At 46.1% G+C, this 15,457-nt stretch overlaps 15 non-coding genes across 15 annotated transcripts; 14 read left to right on the top strand and 1 right to left on the bottom strand.

Annotated features, from left to right (window-relative positions):
• Positions 1 to 628: 628 nt before the first annotated feature.
• On the bottom strand, positions 629 to 700 carry trnag-ucc (transfer RNA glycine (anticodon UCC)). The gene has a single exon. It is a non-coding gene; the product is annotated as a tRNA-Gly (tRNA).
• A 6,618-nt stretch (positions 701 to 7,318) lies between these two features.
• Positions 7,319 to 7,391, top strand: trnav-aac (transfer RNA valine (anticodon AAC)). Its single transcript has one exon. It is a non-coding gene; the product is annotated as a tRNA-Val (tRNA).
• Positions 7,392 to 7,514: 123 nt separating this feature from the next.
• Positions 7,515 to 7,587, top strand: trnav-cac (transfer RNA valine (anticodon CAC)). The gene has a single exon. It is a non-coding gene; the product is annotated as a tRNA-Val (tRNA).
• Positions 7,588 to 7,853: 266 nt separating this feature from the next.
• On the top strand, positions 7,854 to 7,926 carry trnav-uac (transfer RNA valine (anticodon UAC)). Its single transcript has one exon. It is a non-coding gene; the product is annotated as a tRNA-Val (tRNA).
• Positions 7,927 to 8,594: 668 nt separating this feature from the next.
• Positions 8,595 to 8,667, top strand: trnav-cac (transfer RNA valine (anticodon CAC)). Its single transcript has one exon. It is a non-coding gene; the product is annotated as a tRNA-Val (tRNA).
• A 526-nt stretch (positions 8,668 to 9,193) lies between these two features.
• Positions 9,194 to 9,266, top strand: trnav-cac (transfer RNA valine (anticodon CAC)). The gene has a single exon. It is a non-coding gene; the product is annotated as a tRNA-Val (tRNA).
• Positions 9,267 to 9,533: 267 nt separating this feature from the next.
• trnav-uac (transfer RNA valine (anticodon UAC)) lies at positions 9,534 to 9,606 on the top strand. Its single transcript has one exon. It is a non-coding gene; the product is annotated as a tRNA-Val (tRNA).
• Positions 9,607 to 10,274: 668 nt separating this feature from the next.
• trnav-cac (transfer RNA valine (anticodon CAC)) lies at positions 10,275 to 10,347 on the top strand. Its single transcript has one exon. It is a non-coding gene; the product is annotated as a tRNA-Val (tRNA).
• Positions 10,348 to 10,613: 266 nt separating this feature from the next.
• trnav-uac (transfer RNA valine (anticodon UAC)) lies at positions 10,614 to 10,686 on the top strand. The gene has a single exon. It is a non-coding gene; the product is annotated as a tRNA-Val (tRNA).
• An 836-nt stretch (positions 10,687 to 11,522) lies between these two features.
• Positions 11,523 to 11,595, top strand: trnav-aac (transfer RNA valine (anticodon AAC)). Its single transcript has one exon. It is a non-coding gene; the product is annotated as a tRNA-Val (tRNA).
• A 460-nt stretch (positions 11,596 to 12,055) lies between these two features.
• On the top strand, positions 12,056 to 12,128 carry trnav-uac (transfer RNA valine (anticodon UAC)). The gene has a single exon. It is a non-coding gene; the product is annotated as a tRNA-Val (tRNA).
• Positions 12,129 to 12,342: 214 nt separating this feature from the next.
• trnav-aac (transfer RNA valine (anticodon AAC)) lies at positions 12,343 to 12,415 on the top strand. Its single transcript has one exon. It is a non-coding gene; the product is annotated as a tRNA-Val (tRNA).
• A 123-nt stretch (positions 12,416 to 12,538) lies between these two features.
• On the top strand, positions 12,539 to 12,611 carry trnav-cac (transfer RNA valine (anticodon CAC)). Its single transcript has one exon. It is a non-coding gene; the product is annotated as a tRNA-Val (tRNA).
• Positions 12,612 to 13,184: 573 nt separating this feature from the next.
• On the top strand, positions 13,185 to 13,257 carry trnav-aac (transfer RNA valine (anticodon AAC)). Its single transcript has one exon. It is a non-coding gene; the product is annotated as a tRNA-Val (tRNA).
• A 460-nt stretch (positions 13,258 to 13,717) lies between these two features.
• Positions 13,718 to 13,790, top strand: trnav-uac (transfer RNA valine (anticodon UAC)). Its single transcript has one exon. It is a non-coding gene; the product is annotated as a tRNA-Val (tRNA).
• Positions 13,791 to 15,457: the final 1,667 nt, after the last annotated feature.

Genomic DNA, 15,457 nt, shown 5'->3' with positions numbered 1-15,457 from the left:
TGGATGTAGACCTGAAGCCCTGTTCTGCGGTCAGCAATAATTTTCGCAATACTTTAGCAGCTGGCAGGTGCAGATGAACTGAAACTCTCTTTGTTTGGACCTGGCACTTAAAAAAATTGCATGAACTTATTGACCTGACCTACCAGGCACCATATTAAAAAAAAGGGTCTCTAATTTAATAATGTAACACTTTTTATACAGACACTTCATATTTAAACGGTATTAGATTATTTTTTGGATTCACTGGCTTCTGTGAAGCGTTGAGCTAAAATGACGCATGACGCTGTTCCTGGAAGCCGTGCTGATCGGATACAACTACCTGTCTCTGCAACTCTTTGTTAGTATAGTGGAAAGTATCTCCGCCTGTCACGCGGAGACTGGGGTTCGATTCCCCGACGGGGAGATCCAGTCCTGTACTGCTGCCAAAAGACCTTAACAAATGTTTTGCTCCAGCAAACGAGTTGCAGGAGAAGTTGGCAAGGGGCCTCGGACGACTGTTTTAAAGACAGGTTGAGAAAAATGCAATGCGTTGGCCGGGAATCAACGCATACAGCAAGAATGGACAGACCCAGGAATCGAACCCATAGCAAGAATGCTCGTAATCAAGGTCTTTAATTTACAAATGTGATACGTTGGCCGGGAATCGAACCCGGGTCAACTGCTTGGAAGGCAGCTATGCTCACCGCTATACCACCAACGCAAGACTGTTGGATGTAGACCGGAAGCCCTGTTCTGCGGTCAGCAATAATTTTTGCAATACTTTAGCAGCTGGCAGGTGCAGATGAACTGAAACTCTCTTTGTTTGGACCTGGCACTTAAAAAAATTGCATGAACTTATTGACCTGACCTACCAGGCACCATATTAAAAAACAAGAGGTTAATGACACAATATCCTCAAAATCAGGAAATAATAGTACCCCAAACTAACACATACAAGACAAAGAGTGCAGTCACCATCACACACACACATATTAGACACATATTTTAACTGTTCATTTTTAATGTTCGCTTTTCATTATATCATCTCTAAAAAGATTTAAATTTTAAGTAAGATTTTAAACTTCACATTTTACTGTAGCTTTTACCTAATTTTACATGGTCTCTTAACCAGTTTCAAAGCATGTCTGTTCATTATTCAGTTGATCTTAGAAAAGTCAGCTGGATTTTGGTTCATTATCACTATTTTGCTTCAGCTTGCTCTAGCAGGCCGATAACAGAAAGACAGACACAGTTACCATCCCTGCCTCCACTCAGACAGTCTCTCTCTCTCTAATGGCGCTTTTCCACTACACAGTACCAGCTCGCCTTGGCTCGGCTCGGCTCGACTCGACTCGCCTTTGTTTGGTTTTCCACTGTGTAAAAGTTGTACCTGTACCTGCTTTCGGGTACTTTTTTTCGTACCACCTCCGGCGAGGTTCTAAGCGAGCTAAGGCGATACTAAAATGTGACGTAATACAATGCCGACTGCTGATTGGTCAGAGAGAATCGTCACTATTCACTGCGTCATCATTGCACGCGGCAGACGGAGTATCCAGAATAACCAGAGAATAACCCCGCCATTTTTAAATAGTTTGCCCAGATATTCTAAACTTACTATTATGGCAACTCGGAAGAATACGCCGTGGTCAAACGAGGAGGTGCAGACTTTCCTGTGTTTGGTTGCCGAAGAAAGGATCCAGCGAGAGCTAGATGGGGCAACGAGGAACGAAAAAGTTTATCAAGAAATCTCCGAACTGCTGTCCCCACATGGCTACAACAGGACTTTCCAGCCATGTAGGGAAAAGTTAAAAAAACTGAAAAGTGACTACAGAGCTGTAAAGGACCACAACGGCCGCAGTGGTTCAAACCGAAAAAGCTGGAAGTGGTACGAACAGATGGACGGTATCTACGGCCATAGACCACCGAGCAACGGGAGGGAGGGTGGACTTGACTCGGCCACCAGTTTGTTGGAGTCGCTGTTGGAGGATGGTAAGTGTTTAAAATTTACATTACATTAATCATGTAGGCGCACTCTGCTTGAGAGTTTTGTTTTCTGTAGGCTGGCTTTTGAAAAGCTGAAGCTCACTTATAACATCGAAGACTGTAAACTTGTGTCGCAGATAACAATTGCTGCTACCGCTAACTATCTGCCATTGCTATTTTCGTATTGTGTTGACTTTTGTATGATCTTTCTATCTAGATTCCTTTTCGACGAGCGAGAATGGTTCAGTGACTCCCAGTGACTTTTTTTATGTAGAAGCTGTAATGATAATACATGTGAACAATTTACAACACACACAACCTTTGAATGAAACGTGACTTGTCCGTTTTTCTTTATAACTCATTCATTGTAATTATTTTTTTGGCCAGGACGGAGGAAACGAAAGAGGGAACAGGAGCATCTGACTGTCCTGAGGGAGATGCAGACATCGGATGTCGAGCAGCTGGAATTGAACCGGGCACAGCGGGAGCGCCATTTACAGATGGCACTCGATGATGCAGCACATGCCCGAGAACTAGAAGCGGCTTTAAGGAGAGAGGAGATGGCTGCAATGTCGTCCTTCAACCAGGCCTTTCTGGGAACCCTGAGCCAGCTTGTCCAGGCACTGAACCGGCGGGATGCTGTTCCACCGCCCCTGGACTGAAACCCCTTTGTTTATTTTAATTTAATGTTTGCACTACATGTAACATATGTATATAGTTGGATGTGTGAATTTATATTAATATTATATTTTTTTCTATTTGTATGCGTGTTTAAATAAAACCTTTTTGAAACTTATTACAAACAGTGTCTCTTTTTCAGAATCAGAATCAGAATCAGAATCAGAAAGAGCTTTATTGCCAAGTGTGCTTGCACACACAAGGAATTTGTTTTGGTGCTGAGGCTTCCAGTGGACATATACAAATACAACAAGAAACATGAAACATAATACTAAGTATCACTTAGTATAAGTATCACCTGAGTTGTAGGATATTGCACTAAACAGTGTGAGTATTGCACTTAAAGGCATATGCCTTGGGAGGTGTGTTAACTGTTCAGAAGGGAAATGGCCTGTGGGAAGAAACTGTTCCTGTGCCGAGATGTTCTTGTGGCCAGTGATCTGAGTCTCCGTCTTGACGGTAACAGTTCAAACAGGTGGTGTCCAGGGTGAGTGGAGTCAGTGATGATTTTACCTGCTCTCTTCCTCACTCTGGAAGAGTACAGGTCCTGGAGGGATGGCAGGGGGGCACCAATGATCCTCTCCGCTGTCCGGACTGTCCGTTGTAGTCTCCTGATGTCTGATTTGGTAGCTGAACCAAACCAGACAGTGATGGAAGTGCATAAGACAGACTCGATGACGGCTGAGTAGAACTGAATCAGCAGCTCCTGTGGCAAGTTGAACTTCCTCAGCTGGCGAAGGAAGTACAGTCTCTGTTGGGCTTTTTTTACAATGGAGTCAATGTGATTGTCCCACTTCAGGTCCTGAGAGATGATAGTGCCCAGGAACCTGAATGACTCCACTGCTTCCACAGTGCTGTTCATGATGGTGAGTGGGGGGAGTGCTGGGCTGTTCCTCCTGAAGTCCGCGATCATCTCCACTGTTTTGAGCGTGTTCAGCTCAAGGTTGTTGTAACTGCACCAGACAGCCAGCTGTTCAACCTCCAGTCTGTAAGCAGACTCGTCACCGTTCCGGATGAGACCGATGACAGTGGTGTCGTCTGCAAATTTCAGGAGCTTGACAGTGGGGTCTTTAGAAGTGCAGTCATTAGTGTACAGGGAGAAGAGCAGTGGGGAGAGAACGCACCCTTGAGGGGCGCCAGTGCTGGTGGTGAGAGTCCTGGATGTGTGTTTCCCCAGTCTCACTCGCTGCTGCCGGTCCGTCAGGAAGCTGGAGATCCACTGACAGATCGAGGATGGTATGGAGAGCTGGGTCAGTTTGGCTGTGAGAAGATAAGGCATGATGGTATTGAAGGCAGAACTGAAGTCCACAAAGAGGATCCTTGCATAAGTCCCAGGTCTGTCTAGATGTTGCAGGATATAATGCAGTCCCATGTTGTCCAGCACCATTAGAGTCTAAGGTACAACGTAACCTGACACAGGTCTGCATCTCCCAGCTGCAGCCTTCTCCACCGCCCGGGGTCCCATCCCCAACTAGACGGAACAGCCCTCAGGGTCCCGGGAGCTTCCACCATTGCCATCAGCAACTCGTCTTCAGGGCCAGGGGTACAAAGGGGTGTTTGGTTGTCCCTCCGGATGACTGGGAGTCTGGACAGGGCGTCCGCATTTACGTGTTCTCTGCCGGGTCGGTATTTAAGCTGTTAATCATAATTTGCTAGTTGTGCCACCCAACGCTGTTCTACTGCCCCCAACTTGGCGGTCTGCAAGTGTACTAATGGATTATTATCCGTAATCACCGTCACCTTGGCTCCCAACAGGTAATCTTTGAACTACTCCGTCATGGCCCACTTCATTGCCAGTAGTTCGATTTTGAAGGAACTGTAATTTGCCGCGTTCCGCTCTGCGGGATGTAAACTTTGACTTGCGTATGCAACCACTCTCTCCACTCCTTGGTGCTCTTGGGCCAACACGGCTCCCAAACCTGCATTGCTGGCGTCAGTGTACAGAAGGAACGGCTGGGTGAAGTCTGCGTAGGCCAAGATAGGGGCCCTCAGAAGTTCCTGCTTGAGGTTCTGGAAGGTGGTCTCACAGGTGGAATCCCAATGCACTGACGGGGAGCCTTTGCCACGGGCACGTCCGGAACCAGCAAGGAGTTGGTTCAATGGCCAAGCAAGCCCAGATAATCCTTTTATAAAGCGTCGACAAAATCCCACGAACCCCAGGAACGACCGCACCTGTCTCACTGCCCGGGGTGGCTCCCACCCTTGGACAGCTGCCACCTTCTCCGGGTCGGGGGATATCCCTGCAGCACTGACACGATGTCCCAAGAACTGTACCTTCTTCCGCAATAACTGGCATTTGTCTGGCCTAAGCTTTAGCCCATATTTCTCCATGGCCCTGAACACTTCCTGTGTTCCTCCTCCTCCCTAGGTGGTCCTCCTCCCACCTAGATGGTGCAGGTGAGTGCGGAAGTCAGGGGAGAAGACGATCACATCGTCCAGGTATACCGGCGTTGAGTCGACCAGTTGTCCCCCTAGACAGTGCTGCATCAAGCGCTGAAAGGTCGCAGGAGCATTGCACAGGCCGAACCGCATCCGGTCCCATTCAAATAACCCAAACGGGGTGGTGAAGGCTGTCTTCTCTCTATCTCGGTCGTCTACCTGCACCTGCCAGTATCCACTCGCCAGGTCCAATGTGGAGTACCACGCCGCTTGTGTGAGACAGGTGAGTGAGTCTTCAATCCGTGGCAACGGGAATGTATCTTTCTTCGTTACACTGTTGAGTTTGCGGTAGTCAACGCAGAACCTCCAAGCTCCCGTTTTCTTCTGAACCAGAACAATTGGCGCCGCCCTGGGACTACTGCTCTCTCGAACAATTCCTCCCTCCAGCATCCCTTTCAACAGGGCGCGGACCTCGGCATAGAGGGTGGGTGGCACCGGACGATACCGCTCTTGGCTAGGCATCGCCTCACCGGTAGGTATTTGATGCCTCACTACCCCTGTGCAGCCATAGTCTTCTTCGTGGGTCGAGAACACATGTTGCCATTTTCTCAAGAGCTCCTGGAGCTGTAACACCTGTTCCTCCTCCAGATTTTCACCCTTCAGGGACTCTCCCATCAAATGGGTCGGCACCCCTCCTCCCACAGAGCCTGGTTCTGCCTCAACTGGGCGGACGGCGACTTCCACCACCGCAGAGCTCACCTGCCTGAAGCAGACGTACTGATGCTTGTGAACCTGGGCAGAGCGTACCGAGGAAACTCGAACCAGACGGATTGGCATTCCGCACCTTTACTGAGACTCGCCCACGGTGGATGGCCGTCAGCCCGTGAGCCACTTCAATGGGTTGACAGTCCTCATGGGGCTCTACCAGGACACAGGTACCCGTCCCACAGGGTCCTGCAGGTACTCGGACCCAAAGCACGGTCTCGCTCTGGGCTGGGACAGACAAAGCGTACCGACAGGCTACTCGACCGATGCCTTCTCTCTCCTTCACTTGACTAGCCACGTGCACTCTTCGGCAATCGGCCAGAATCCGGTCCCTGTCCTGCTTCGCCGATGACAGAGAAGTCCGAGCTGGCCGTCCCAGAAACAATTCCTCCGAGCAATCCAGTATAACGTTCATCCCTAGGAGTGCTCGATGAATGCCCAAGCAATGATCTCGGACGATAACGACCCCTTTCTGTTGGACGGGAACCCCTTGGACCAGAAAGTCTACCACGATGTACCCAGTGTAAGGGATGTCCAGACCATTTGCCCCCGTAAAGTCAGACTAGAAGCGTCCACTGCTTGGAGCCGATGATCTGCAACCAACTCCTGGGCCAGGCTCTCCGAAAATAACGTAACTTGAGAACCTGTATCGACCAGACAATCTATCGTGACTCCGTTAGCTTGAACCTCCACGGTGGGACAGCGCCCAACCCTGTCGTCTCGTAAAACAGGAACAGAAGGAGGGTCACACAAAGGGGTCCCGGCCACTTGACCCACAGTAGCCGGTGGGACTAAAAACCCCCTTGAGAACCCCGACGGAGCCCACACTGACGACTGATGTGTCCCGGGTCTCCACAATTAATACAGATGGGCCTTCCCTGGTCATCCCACTGGAACCGGGGGCCCACAGGACGTAGGGGGCGGCGCACAGGAGCTCGCCCCTTCTCCGAATACGACCTCTCTCTCACCATCGATCCGCCCTCGACTCGACCCCGACGAAGTTCACCCAACAGCCGGCCAAACTGCTCCCACAATTTCAAGGAGTATGCCCGAAGAGTCTGCTTAGGCCCCTGTTGATAGTTAAAGAACTGGGCACGAAGAGTGGCCACCGGGGTAGAGTCTCCATATAATCCGGACAGGAAATCGAAGATAGTTTTCGCGGTAGCCCGTGTGGCTTCTGATGCAGCAAGAACTTCTCTTTTGGCTTCTGCTTCCAAAGACCCCAACACAAACTGTACTTTCTGTGATGCACTCAGTCCCTGTAATCCGGCCAGATATTCCGTCTGCGCCTTCCAATCGTGCAAGCCCAACTCCGATCCTGGCCCTCCATAGCGCTGTGCCCAGGGAGCTCCCATAAAGATCGGTATGACTTTTGAGACAGGTGAAGGCCATCGTACCAAGGAGCTGTAGGCAGACTGCCATGCAGAATGACCTCTGTTCTGTTGTTTGTGGAATTTACAGACTGTCACACTGCCTGCAGAGCAGATTATGGGAAGGAGCCATCTTCTAAAAAGCACATGTGTCTCATCAATAGGTTTCTGTAGTGTAGTGGTCATCACGTTCGCTTAACACGCGAAAGGTCCTCGGTTCGAAACCGAGCAGAAACAGTGGTTGGATTCTGACAGAAAATTTAAACTGTTTGCCACGCTAGGTGGGTGCAGCACTCATTTCTTTTATATGCTTTTTAATAAGCGTGCACCTAAAGATTTATGTCTGCAACCTGAAGACGTGTTTCCGTAGTGTAGTGGTTATCACGTTCGCCTCACACGCGAAAGGTCCCCAGTTCGAAACTGGGCGGAAACTGTGGGTGGTTTTTGCAAAAATTTCGTATGCGATTTTCTGTTGAGCAGGTCAGTACACTTGCAGGGATGTTTGTGGTTTAATCTCTTTAGAAAAGGACAAAAATAAAACAAATGACCATTGAGGTTTCCTGTACAGTAATATAAAATGTTTGGTCTGCCAACAAAATTAGCAGCATTTTGCCATGTTAAAAACACTGGGCAATCTATAGTTTCAGTCGCTTTTGAACAAGCGTACCCTAGAAGCGGTGGGACTGACATCCAAATCAAGTTTCCGTAGTGTAGTGGTTATCACGTTTGCTTTACACGCGAAAGGCCCTCAGTTCAAAACTGGGCGGAAACAAGTGGAGGCATTTTAAATGTAATGCTCCAATTCGCTACAAAACCCTTGCTTTTGAGACAGGTGAAGGCCATCGTACCAAGGAGCTGTAGGCAGACTGCCATGCCGAATGACCTCTGTTCTGTTGTTTGTGGAATTCACAGACTGTCACACTGCTTGCAGAGTAGATTATGGGAAGGAGCCATCTTCTAAAAAGCACATGCCATGATATCACGTTCGCTTTACACGCAAAGGTCTTCAGTTCAAAACTGGGTGGAAACAAGTGGAGGCATGTTAAATATAAATGCTGCAATTCGATACAAAACCCTTACTTTTAAGACAGGTGAAGGCCATCGTACCCAGGAGCTGTAGGCAGACTGCCATGCCGAATGACCTCTGTTCTGTTGTTTGTGGAATTCACAGACTGTCACACTGCTTGCAGAGTAGATTATGGGAAGGAGCCATCTTCTATAAAGCACATGTGCGTCATCAATAGGTTTCTGTAGTGTAGTGTTCATCACGTTCGCCTAACACGCGAAAGGTCCTCTGTTCGAAACCGAGCAGAAACAGTGGTTGGATTCTGACAGAAAATTTAAACTGTTTGCCACGCTAGGTGGTAGCAGCGCTCATTTCCTTTATATGCTTTTTAATAAGCGTGCAGCTAAAGAATTATGTCTGCCACCTGCAGACGTGTTTCCGTAGTGTAGTGGTTATCACGTTCGCCTCACACGCGAAAGGTCCCCAGTTCGAAACTGGGTGGAAACTGTGGGTGGTTTTTGCAAAAATTTCTTATGCGATTTTCTGTTGAGCAGGTCAGTACACTTGCAGGGATGCAGGCACATTTTCTGTCAAAAAAAAAACAAATGACCGTTGAGGTTTCCTGTACAGTAATAAAAAATGTTTGGTCTGCCAACAAAATTAGCAGCTTTTTGCCATGTTTAAAACACTGGGCAGTCTATAGTTTCAGTCGTTTTTGAACAAGCGTACCCTAGAGGAGGTGGGACTGACGTCCAAATCAAGTGTCCGTAGTGTAGTGGTTATCACGTTCGCTTTACACGCGACAGGTCCTCAGTTCAAAACTGGGTGGAAACAAGTGGAGGCATGTTAAATATAAATGCTGCAAATCGCTACAAAACCCTTGTGAAGGCCATCGTACCAAGGAGCTGTAGGCAGATTGCCATGCCGAATAACCTCTGTTCTGTTGTTTGTGGAATTTACAAACTGTCACACTGCTTGCAGAGCAGATTATGGGAAGGAGGGATCTTCTAAAAAGCACATGCTCCATCAATAGGTTTCTGTAGTGTAGTGGTCATCACGTTCGCCTCACACGCGAAAGGTCCCCAGTTCGAAACTGGGCGGAAACTGTGAGTGTTTTTTGCAAAAATTTCGTATGCGATTTTCTGTTGAGCAGGTCAGTACACTTGCAGGGATGTTTATGGTTTAATCTCTTTAGAAAAGGACAAAAATAAAACAAATGACCATTGAGGTTTCCTGTACAGTAATATAAAATGTTCGGTCTGCCAACAAAATTAGCAGCATTTTGCCATGTTAAAAACACTGGGCAGTCTATAGTTTTCAGTCGCTTTTGAACAAGCGTACCCTAGAAGCGGTGGGACTGAAGTCCAAATCAAGTTTCCGTAGTGTAGTGGTTATCACGTTTGCTTTACACGCGAAAGGTCCTCAGTTCAAAACTGGGTGGAAACAAGTGGAGGCATTTTAAATGTAATGCTCCAATTCGCTACAAAACCCTTGCTTTTGAGACAGGTGAAGGCCATCGTACCAAGGAGCTGTAGGCAGACTGCCATGCCGAATGACCTCTGTTCTGTTGTTTGTGGAATACACAGACTGTCACACTGCTTGCAGAGCAGATTATGGGAAGGAGCCATCTTCTAAAAAGCATATGCCATGATATCACGTTCGCTTTACACGCAAAGGTCTTCAGTTCAAAACTGGGCGGAAACAAGTGGAGGCATGTTAAATATAAATGCTGCAATTCGATACAAAACCCTTACTTTTAAGACAGGTGAAGGCCATCGTACCCAGGAGCTGTAGGCAGACTGCCATGCCGAATGACCTCTGTTCTGTTGTTTGTGGAATTCACAGACTGTCACACTGCTTGCAGAGTAGATTATGGGAAGGAGCCATCTTCTAAAAAGCACATGTGCCTCATCAATAGGTTTCTGTAGTGTAGTGTTCATCATGTTCGCCTAACACGCGAAAGGTCCTCTGTTCGAAACCAAGCAGAAACAGTGGTTGGATTCTGACAGAATATTTAAACTGTTTGCCACGCTAGGTGGTAGCAGCGCTCATTTCCTTTATATGCTTTTTAATAAGCGTGCACCTAAAGATTTATGTCTGCAACTTGAAGACGTGTTTCTGTAGTGTAGTGGTTATCACGTTCGCCTCACACGCGAAAGGTCCCCAGTTCGAAACTGGGCGGAAACTAAGGGTGGTATTTGCAAAAATTCCGTATGCGATTTTCTGTTGAGCAGGTCAGTACACTTGCAGGGATGTTTGTGGTTTAATCTCTTTAAAAAAGGACAAAAAGAAAACAAATGACCATTGAGGTTTCCTGTACAGTAATATAAAATGTTCGGTCTGCCAACAAAATTAGCAGCATTTTGCCATGTTAAAAACACTGGGCAGTCTATAGTTTCAGTCGCTTTTGAACAAGCGTACGCTAGAAGAGGTGGGAATGAGATCCAGACCAAGTTTCCGTAGTGTAGTGGTTATCACGTTCGCTTTACACGCGAAAGGTCCTCAGTTCAAAATTGGGTGGAAACAAGTGGAGGCATGTTAAATATAAATGCTGCAATTCGCTACAAAACCCTTACTTTTAAGACAGGTGAAGGCCATCGTATCAAGGAGCTGTAGGCAGACTGCCATGCCGAATGACACTGGGTGCTTCGCAATATCCCTCCTCGTCTCCTCGTTCCTCTGTCCTCCATCCTATGACCCGGAAACCGATCGAGCGCAGCCATCTTGAAGGACATCTCAGTTCTCTAATTGCACCGCGAGGAGGCGAGGATCGAGGAGTGAGGAGGCTTCCAGAGGAGTCATGAGCGAGGATACACAGGTGTATCCTATGCGGAAGAGATTTATCGACTAAACGTGACGCGCGTATACATTCTCCTCCCCCTTCACATCGATCACAATCTGTTTTAATGTATACTTTACCTTTGCAGTTTATATAAACCACACATTACACATATTTCAACAGGGTATCTTGCTTTATTATCATTTATTATGAATTTCTTAAATAAACAAACTTCAACAACATAAGGGCAGATCCTTTGAGCGCTGCTGATGACGCTATGAAGTGACGCGTGAGTGATCAAGTATTCCAATGAATAAAAAAAGCTTTCATTCGATTCCTCCGTCCTCATTTTCTTTCCTTGCGTCCTTCCCTCAAAACCTACAGGGGGTGGAGCTGAGACGCTAGGAAAGGAAGCGAGGAAAGGAAACGAGGATGCACAAATAAGAAATGAGAAGCACCCACTAGGTGGGTGCCGAATGACCTCTGTTCTGTTGTTTGTGGAATTTACAGACTGTCACACTGCTTGCAGGGCAGATTATGGGAAGGAGCCATCTTCTAAAAAGCACATCCCTCTCAACAATAGGTTTCTGTAGTGTAGTGGTCATCACATTTGCCTAACACGCGAAAGGTCCTCGGTTCGAAACCGAGCAGAAACAGTGGTTGGATTCTGACAGAAAATGTAAACTCTTTGGCACGCTAGGTGGGTGCAGCGCTTATGTCCTTTATATGCTTTTTAATAAGCGTGCACCTAAAGATTTATGTCTGCAACCTGAAGACGTGTTTGTTATGTAGTGGTTATCACGTTCGCCTCACATGCGAAAAGTCCCCAGTTCGAAACTGGGCGGAAACTGTGGGTGATTTTTGCAAAAATTTCGTATGCGATTTTCTGTTGAGCAGGTCAGTGCACTTGCAGGGATGTTTGTTGTTTAATCTCTTTAGAAAAGGACAAAAATAAAACAAATGACCATTGAGGTTTCCTGTACAGTAATATAAAATGTTCGGTCTGCCAACGAAATTAGCAGCTTTTTGCCATGTTAAAAACACTGGGCAGTCTATAGTTTCAGTCGCTTTTGAACAAGCGTACGCTAGAAGAGGTAGGAATGAGATCCAAACCAAGTTTCCGTAGTGTAGTGGTTATCACGTTTGCTTTACACGCGAAAGGTCCTCAGTTCAAAACTGGGCGGAAACAAGTGGATGCATGTTAAATATAAATGCTGCAATTCGCTACAAAACCCTTACTTTTGAGACAGGTGAAGGCCATCGTACCAAGGAGCTGTAGGCAGACTGCAATGCCGAATGACCTCTGTTCTGTTGTTTGTGGAATTTACAGACTGTCACACTGCTTGCAGAGCAGATTATGGGAAGGAGCCATCTTCTAAAAAGCACATGCACCTCATCAATTTGTTTCTGTAGTTTAGTGGTCATCACGTTCGCCTAACACGCGAAAGGTCCTCGGTTCGAAACCGAGCAGAAACAGTGGTTGGATTCTGACAGAAAATTTAAACTGTTTGCCACACTAGGAGGGTGCAGCGCTCATTTCCTTTATATGTTTTTTAATAAGCGTGCACCTAAAGATTTATGTCTGCAACTTGAAGACTTGTTTCCGTAGTGTAGTGGTTATCACGTTTGCCTCACACGCGAAAGGTCCCCAGTTCGAAACTGGGCGGAAACTGTGGGTGATTTTTGCAAAAATTTCGTATGCGATTTTCTGTTGAGCAGGTCAGTACACTTGCAGGGATGTTTGTGGTTTAATCTCTTAGAAAATGACAAAAATAAAACAAATGACCATTGAGGTTTCCTGTACAGTAATATAAAATGTTCGGTCTGCCAACAAAATTAGCAGCTTTTTGCCATGTTAAAAACACTGGGCAGTCTATAGTTTCAGTCGCTTTTGAACAAGCGTACCCTAGAAGCGGTGGGACTGACGTCCAAATCAAGTTTCGGAAGTGTAGTGGTTATCACGTTTGCTTTACACGCGAAAGGTCCTCAGTTCAAAACTGGGCGGAAACAAGTGGATGCATTTTAAATATAAATGCTGCAATTCGCTACAAAACCCTTACTTTTGAGACAGGTGAAGGCCATCGTACCAAGGAGCTGTAGGCAGACTGCCATGCCGAATGACACTAGGTGGGTGCCGAATGACCTCTGTTCTGTTGTTTGTGGAATTTACAGACTGTCACACTGCCTGCAGGGCAGATTATGGGAAGGAGCCATCTTGTAAAAAGCACATCCGTCTCAATAATAGGTTTCTGTAGTGTAGTGGTCATCACATTCGCCTAACACGCGAAAGGTCCTCGGTTCGAAACTGAGCAGAAACAGTGGTTGGATTCTGACAGAAAATGTAAACTCTTTGGCACGCTAGGTGGGTGCAGCGCTCATTTCCTTTATATGCTTTTTAATAAGCGTGCACCTAAAGATTTATGTCTGCAACCTGAAGACGTGTTTGTAGTGTAGTGGTTATCACGTTCGCCTCACACGCGAAAAGTCCCCAGTTCATAACTGGGCGGAAACTGTGGGTGATTTTTGCAAAAATTTCGTATGCGATTTTCTGTTGAGCAGGTCAGTACACTTGCAGGGATGTTTGTTGTTTAATCTCTTTAGAAAAGGACAAAAATAAAACAAATGACCATTGAGGTTTCCTGTACAGTAATATAAAATGTTCGGTCTGCCAACAAAATTAGCAGCTTTTTGCCATGTTAAAAACACTGGGCAGTCTATAGTTTCAGTCGCTTTTGAACAAGCGTACGCTAGAAGAGGTGGGAATGAGATCCAAACCAAGTTTCCGTAGTGTAGTGGTTATCACGTTTGCTTTACACGCAAAATGTCCTCAGTTCAAAACTGGGCGGAAACAAGTGGATGCATTTTAAATATAAATGCTACAAAACCCTTACTTTTGAGACAGGTGAAGGCCATCGTACCAAGGAGCTGTAGGCAGACTGCCATGCCGAATGACCTCTGTTCTGTTGTTTGTGGAATTCACAGACTGTCACACTGCTTGCAGAGCAGATTATGGGAAGGAGCCATCTTCTAAAAAGCACATGCCATGATATCACGTTCGCTTTACACGCAAAGGTCTTCAGTTCAAAACTGGGTGGAAACAAGTGGAGGCATGTTAAATATAAATGCTGCAATTCGATACAAAACCCTTACTTTTGAGACAGGTGAAGGCCATCGTACCAAGGAGCTGTAGGCAGACTGCCATGCCGAATGACCTCTGTTCTGTTGTTTGTGGAATTTACAGACTGTCACACTAGTAGTTATAACCATTCGGCTTATGTCAAAATGATTTATGACCCTATGATTGACAGGTGGGCGGGGCTAACCTTTGACCTTCCGGAGGGTGTTCCGGAGGTCCTTTGATGTAGGGATTAACCTTTGACCTTCCGGAGGGGTTGTTCCGGAGGTCGCTTAATTTAGGGATTAACCTTTGACCTATCGATCGATCAAGTTGACAGTTGTCTTTACCCTATTGACCTTTGTATGATATATGAAGTTGCCAGTTGTCTTTGCCAGTTGTCTTTGCCCCATTGATTTTGACCTATTGACCCCGGGGGGAAATAACTTCTTGGTGTGGGAAATCCCCTCCGTGTCGGGGTGAGAAAATAATTTTTCTAATGTCGCATATAGATTAGAATAGATTAGAATTACAAAAGTAAAATCATCTTACCGTTTCACTATGGTGAAGAATTGGATTAAAGTTGACAGTCTCCGCACTGTGTGTGTGTGCGTCTGTCTGTGAGTGTGTGCGTGTCATCCGATATCCTGGCATTCCTGAGCACGCTATATAAATGGGGATAGTGAGAAAAGGTTTTTCTAATACTCTCACACTAAAGTTGAAAAGCATGCTGCTCCTTTAAAAGTATATGAATGAAATATTTATAAAATTTACATTTAGTCATTTACAATTTTCACACTAACTAAAGTTGAACACATTGATCTTTTAAAAAGTATATAAATGATTATAAAAAATCTTTTCAAAACAGAAATAAATATCTTACTAAAAATCTACTGAAGCAGTCATTTCAGATTAAATAAGTTTAAAGTTTTTAAACACTCTGTGTTTTGACACTCTGTGATTCAGAGTGGTGGAGGAATGTGTGTGTGTGTGTGTGTGTGTGTGTGTGTGTGTGTGTGTGTGTGTGTGTGTGTGTGTGTGTGTGTGTGTGTGTGTGTGTGTGTGTGTGTGTGTGTGTGTGTGTGTGCGTGTGTGTTTCATGACACCCTCCCTCCCCTCAGTCTCTCAAACACCAGCGCATGACAGCAATGGTCTCCGCGCTAAGTGTGTGCGTCTGTCTGTGAGTGAGACACCACCCTATTCCTGCACCCCCTGCTGGGGGGTGAAAGTGAGAAAATATCTCCCAGTAACTAAAGTTGAACAACATTGTTCATTTAAAAGTATATAAATAAAATGCTTGCATCATTCATTGTAAATAAATAATATTCCAATTATAGCAGTCCAAAAATAAAAATCATCTTCCATTTAGACTGTTGAAGAAGCTATACAGTATGAACGGATGA

Source organism: Siphateles boraxobius, unplaced genomic scaffold, assembly GCF_051911475.1.
Source record: "Siphateles boraxobius isolate OS27281-9 unplaced genomic scaffold, OSU_SipBor_1 23, whole genome shotgun sequence".
NCBI lineage: Eukaryota > Metazoa > Chordata > Actinopteri > Cypriniformes > Leuciscidae > Siphateles > Siphateles boraxobius.
This window is presented reverse-complemented; position numbering and strand designations above follow the sequence as displayed.